Below are 6,000 nucleotides of genomic sequence, written 5' to 3' on the forward strand. Positions count from 1 at the left end.
CGGCCCCTTTGTTCCGATGGCTTGTTCCTAATGTTTGGTGATGTCACCATGTCCCTTGCAGGGATCCTTTGACATGAGCACATTATCAATGTTTTTGGGCACGTTGCATCATGCCACATGACAATAGCAGTACACATGGAGCCATAAGAAAATCTGTCATTAACAAGCATTAAAAACAACCACTCAGCTTGTAATCTCTTCCTCCATTTCTCCCATGATAGAAGAAAAGGAACGGTCATCAAAAGCAAACAGCAGCTACAATGAAGCAGCACTGAGAGCTCACTTCGCGCTCAGAAAAGATTACTATTGCTCTTCCTCATGGTTGGTAGATCTGGACACTTTAGAGCACATTTCCAAAAGTTAAAAACTATAGAAATGATCCCTGAAAGTATAGTCTTAACCATAACAGCCTAGCATTTTTACTGCTGTGGGAAGGAGAGTCTTTTTAATATAATGGAGATTTTTAAAATGATCTCACAGTTGAACATATTTTGAATATATCAGATAGTAAGAAACTATGCTGCCTTTAAAATGTGGACCAACGATGGACTCAGCTTTTCTTACAGAATGTATTCTTCTATGATTGTGCACTCACTTGCTCATCTGCATATTTAAGATACTCTGGCCAACCAGGAAGCACCTCTGAAACAGCCGAGACACAGCTTAAAGCAGCAACAACAGCCTCAGCTAATAACGGACTATGCACACAGAATGTCAGGATCACAAAACCAAACATATGTTATAGAGAAAAACAAAGTCTAAACACGTGCTTTTCTGGCATGGTGACAATTCTGCTTGGTAGATCACTAACGATCATGTTATATTTGCTGTGGGATGGGTGCTTTTGTTTCTGTTCCTCTACTGTTAGTTCATTTTACGCTGGGGGGATGTTCGATGCAACAGAACCTCATATGTAGGCTGGTATTTGAAGAGTAATAAGAGCGATAGATTACATAATATTAATGTAACAAAGATACTACCTTTTATATCTTTCTTTTATGACAAAAATGAGTAAACATGGGGAATAAACACGACAAATGACATACAAACCACCTCCTGCTTGCTTTTGGGTGTAATTTGTAATAAAACCATAAAGATATTCAAATGAACCATGTTAGTTTCACTGCTAGCCTTCATTTGGCATGGATTTCCTCTAAATGGTTTTCATCTTAAAAAAAAAGGGGGTTCCCCGAAATATGTACTGAAATGTTGCAACTACTCTACCTTACATCACAAATGCTTCCAAAATAATGTGTCCTCTGCTCCCCGGAAGGCTTCCCATCACGCCACAGCAGGTATGGACATCGGAAGCCTGGCATTAATTGGTTGCCGGGCTGATGACATCAAACGCAGCCATGCACATTGAATGATTGCAATGGTGTAACCATCAATTGCTTTACTGTGAACATGTGTAGAATCTTTCAGAGCTTTGTGCAAGCGTGCATTTACCTGAGCTGCGGACACCCCTTTCCGGGTGTCCGCAAATGCACAGAAGTACCTGAACATCGGATTGGCAACCATCGAATCCTCGCAATTTAGTGGAAAAGGGTACTTTGATCGAATTGGAAAGACTGTTGATTGGTAGCCATCGACCTCAAACGTCCATCCCTATGTCTTGTGAGCATGTACATAAATAGGTTGTGAAACAGAGGGTCTAATTCAGAGTTGTACGCAAACGCAGCCGTTTCCATACAACTGTGATGTTTGGTGATCTGTGACTGCGAGATTGCTCGCAGGGCCCCCTAAGCCTCAACATGATTCACATGCTGTGGCCAAAATGGTGTTATCCCACCCCTGTTTTGTAGGCTTGCCGAGGCCAGGGTCTGCGTCCTCCAGTGCAGAATTCCTGGTCTTGGCAGAGTGAAACCCCAGGCCATCCTGAGTAACCTGGTTGCTCAGATGGGCGATGTTCACGCAAGTGATCTAATGGCTGCTACTGCTTGCCGTACAACTTATAATCAGACCTAGAAACTTAGCACTTACACTGGACCAGGGCCATAACTAGGGGTCTGCGATCGGTGCTGCCCTGCAGTCAGTATTGCTGCAGCAGTGCCACCTGGAGTGCCCTTTGGATGCTTCAGGCAGGAGCCCTACAGTACGTACAACAGCTCGAAGCGTCCTCAGGGTGCTTCTGCATCCAAAGAGACAGCATCGGATCAATTGCGTAAACATCAACCGAGTACTCAGGATGGCCAGGCTGTTTGCGCTGCTGGGGCCAGGAAATTTGCATCAGACGATGCAGAGCCTGGCCTCGCCACTCCCAGAAAATAGAGGTACAACTTCCTGTTTTAGTGAAATCTACCCACCCCACACGTCTGCAGACTGTCCATCAGACTTGCGTCACAGAGGACACTGCGTGCGATCACACATGCGCCCACCATCGTAGACGTACATAAACCATTTGCTTTATGTACATCTTTGAATCAAGTCCTGCATACAGAGCAGTGGACATGATGCCGTGACAGAGGGTTGGACTGTCCAGCAGGGGCACAGGGGAAACCCTCGGCGGGCCCCACCTTCTCTTCTAGGGATCAGGTTCCAGATTGTGCACTTGAATGATAGATTACGCACATGTTGCCTTATAGTGCACAGGACTATGGTGTTTTTTCTGCATTACTGTTATTAATCTGGTACATTATTAAGCATGAACAAGCAGTTTTTACTATAAAATGATTAGCCAAGCCTCTGTGGCAGCTGGCCACCCCCCCCCCCCCCCCCCCCCTCTGGAGACTGTCCACATCCTAAAATACGGTCCCCTACCATTGCAGTTCCCCGGTGGGCCCTTCATGCCCAAGGCAGACACTGCCGCGACAGGAGACTCGGGTGTATGGATGCAGTAGAGGGGGACACTGCCGTGACAGGAGTGCCAGGTGCCTATGTGCAGAGAAGGGGACAATGCCATGAGTCGTGACAGTTTTGCTTTTATTTTTTTGTGCTGGAGCTCAGAGCAGAGAGCTGCAGTGTTACATGGAGCACCACCTGCTGGCCATTCATGCAGAACTGCACTTGCCATATAGTGTTAAGAATACTTCCAGTTTGAAGTGACAATCCCCAAATAAGCTTCACTTGAAAATATTTTGAAGATATAAAGCCAGCTCAGTAATAGGGATAAATCACTACTAATGTGCCTGAATTTGCCACACAACAGGAATGGACATCAGAAAGCAATGATCCACAATCATCAATATTTTTTTTGTTCCCTCCAATTGACAGTCCTTTTCAATTTGATTCTGTAGAAGTGGAAACCATCGGCCCCTTTGTTCCGATGGCTTGTTCCTAATGTTTGGTGATGTCACCATGTCCCTTGCAGGGATCCTTTGACATGATTATTTTATATAGATTTTATAGAGAGCTATTAAGGCGCCAATCAAAGCCGCTACCCCCTTTGTGCCAATGGTAATCCCTATTACCAGAGTATCAAATGTGGGTGTGTAAAGAGTTGGTACAATAGGGTGCGCTTCAATTAAAAAATTAGTATAATAAATCTTCCCTAAACCAACATACTACACTATATGCTTTTCATCTGCTCTTTTCCATATGGAATCTCTCTAAGGACATCACTTGCATTTGTGAAGTATTGAGGGAAGTATGACTTTTTATTTTTGCACCTAAGCAAATTGGTGACCTCTTACCACATTTAATTGAAGCGCACCCTATTGTACCAACTCTTTACACACCCACATTTGATACTCTGGTAATAGGGATTACCATTGGCACAAAGGGGGTAGCGGCTTTGATTGGCGCCTTAATAGCTCTCTATAAAATCTATATAAAATAATCACAAAAACTCCCTAATTTAGAAAGCTGTTTAGGCGACATTATGTTCACACACTTAAAGAGCAGAGAAGAAAAATGCAAAGAAATCTTCCTGACCTCACCATCGGTGATTATCGATGAAGAACTAACCACCATAATGGATCGTCTAGAAAAACTGTTGTTAAAAGAAAATCGTATCTGGTGGGAATGCGCAACTTTAGAGAAATATGTTGCGGACCAAATTATCCCAAAAGGTTTGAGGATTAAGAAATTACCCTCATTTGACGACAGCAGTGAAAAATTCAAAGATGAGTGGATGCGTACGTTGGAGATCTGCTCATATACACTAATAGAACTCATCATGAAAGAACGGAAGGACAAATTGAAAATTATCAAAGAACAAATTACCATAATCCAGACACAAATTGAACCATTCCAAGAAAAGCCAGAATATAAGAAGAAGGAAAAGGAGATCCAACAGAAAATCATGGTGAACACAAAAGAAATCGTAATCAAGAAACAAAAGAAACTTAAACGAGACCATGACTATTATAAGAAAGAGGGTAAGGACCCCTTTATACACATGAAAGACGACAATTCAACAGTCTCTTTTTGGCAGCAGGAGAACTGGAGATTCGGATGAACCACAGACAGGGGAAAAGGCTGACCAGACGTTAGTGACGTGGACGAGGGAACGAGGTTCCGGAGCCGGTTACCCTAAGGTTACATCTTAAAACGCCCACTATACACTCTCTTCTGGTAATCCTCCACTTGCATTACCCTCCATTTGGGGAATTCATTTTAAAGAAGGATTAATTATTAATTTTTTTTTTATGTGTATCTTTTTTATGTTATTTGTATTTTAAAAAATTAGTATAATAAATCTTCCCTAAACCAACATACTACACTATATGCTTTTCATCTGCTCTTTTCCATATGGAATCTCTCTAAGGACATCACTTGCATTTGTGAAGTATTGAGGGAAGTATGACTTTTTATTTTTGCACCTAAGCAAATTGGTGACCTCTTACCACATTTAATTGAAGCGCACCCTATTGTACCAACTCTTTACACACCCACATTTGATACTCTGGTAATAGGGATTACCATTGGCACAAAGGGGGTAGCGGCTTTGATTGGCGCCTTAATAGCTCTCTATAAAATCTATATAAAATAATCACAAAAACTCCCTAATTTAGAAAGCTGTTTAGGCGACATTATGTTCACACACTTAAAGAGCAGAGAAGAAAAATGCAAAGAAATCTTCCTGACCTCACCATCGGTGATTATCGATGAAGAACTAACCACCATAATGGATCGTCTAGAAAAACTGTTGTTAAAAGAAAATCGTATCTGGTGGGAATGCGCAACTTTAGAGAAATATGTTGCGGACCAAATTATCCCAAAAGGTTTGAGGATTAAGAAATTACCCTCATTTGACGACAGCAGTGAAAAATTCAAAGATGAGTGGATGCGTACGTTGGAGATCTGCTCATATACACTAATAGAACTCATCATGAAAGAACGGAAGGACAAATTGAAAATTATCAAAGAACAAATTACCATAATCCAGACACAAATTGAACCATTCCAAGAAAAGCCAGAATATAAGAAGAAGGAAAAGGAGATCCAACAGAAAATCATGGTGAACACAAAAGAAATCGTAATCAAGAAACAAAAGAAACTTAAACGAGACCATGACTATTATAAGAAAGAGGGTAAGGACCCCTTTATACACATGAAAGACGACAATTCAACAGTCTCTTTTTGGCAGCAGGAGAACTGGAGATTCGGATGAACCACAGACAGGGGAAAAGGCTGACCAGACGTTAGTGACGTGGACGAGGGAACGAGGTTCCGGAGCCGGTTACCCTAAGGTTACATCTTAAAACGCCCACTATACACTCTCTTCTGGTAATCCTCCACTTGCATTACCCTCCATTTGGGGAATTCATTTTAAAGAAGGATTAATTATTAATTTTTTTTTATGTGTATCTTTTTTATGTTATTTGTATTTTAAAAAATTAGTATAATAAATCTTCCCTAAACCAACATACTACACTATATGCTTTTCATCTGCTCTTTTCCATATGGAATCTCTCTAAGGACATCACTTGCATTTGTGAAGTATTGAGGGAAGTATGACTTTTTATTTTTGCACCTAAGCAAATTGGTGACCTCTTACCACATTTAATTGAAGCGCACCCTATTGTACCAACTCTTTACACACCCACATTTGATACT

The 6,000-nt window shown here is 41.5% G+C and overlaps 1 non-coding gene across 1 annotated transcript; it reads right to left on the reverse strand.

The window, feature by feature from the left end:
• Positions 1–178: 178 nt before the first annotated feature.
• LOC135052899 (small nucleolar RNA U3) lies at positions 179–398 on the reverse strand. The gene has a single exon (XR_010242324.1). It is a non-coding gene; the product is annotated as a small nucleolar RNA U3 (small nucleolar RNA).
• Positions 399–6,000: the final 5,602 nt, after the last annotated feature.

This window comes from Pseudophryne corroboree, chromosome 2 (assembly GCF_028390025.1).
Source record: "Pseudophryne corroboree isolate aPseCor3 chromosome 2, aPseCor3.hap2, whole genome shotgun sequence".
Classification (NCBI taxonomy): domain Eukaryota; kingdom Metazoa; phylum Chordata; class Amphibia; order Anura; family Myobatrachidae; genus Pseudophryne; species Pseudophryne corroboree.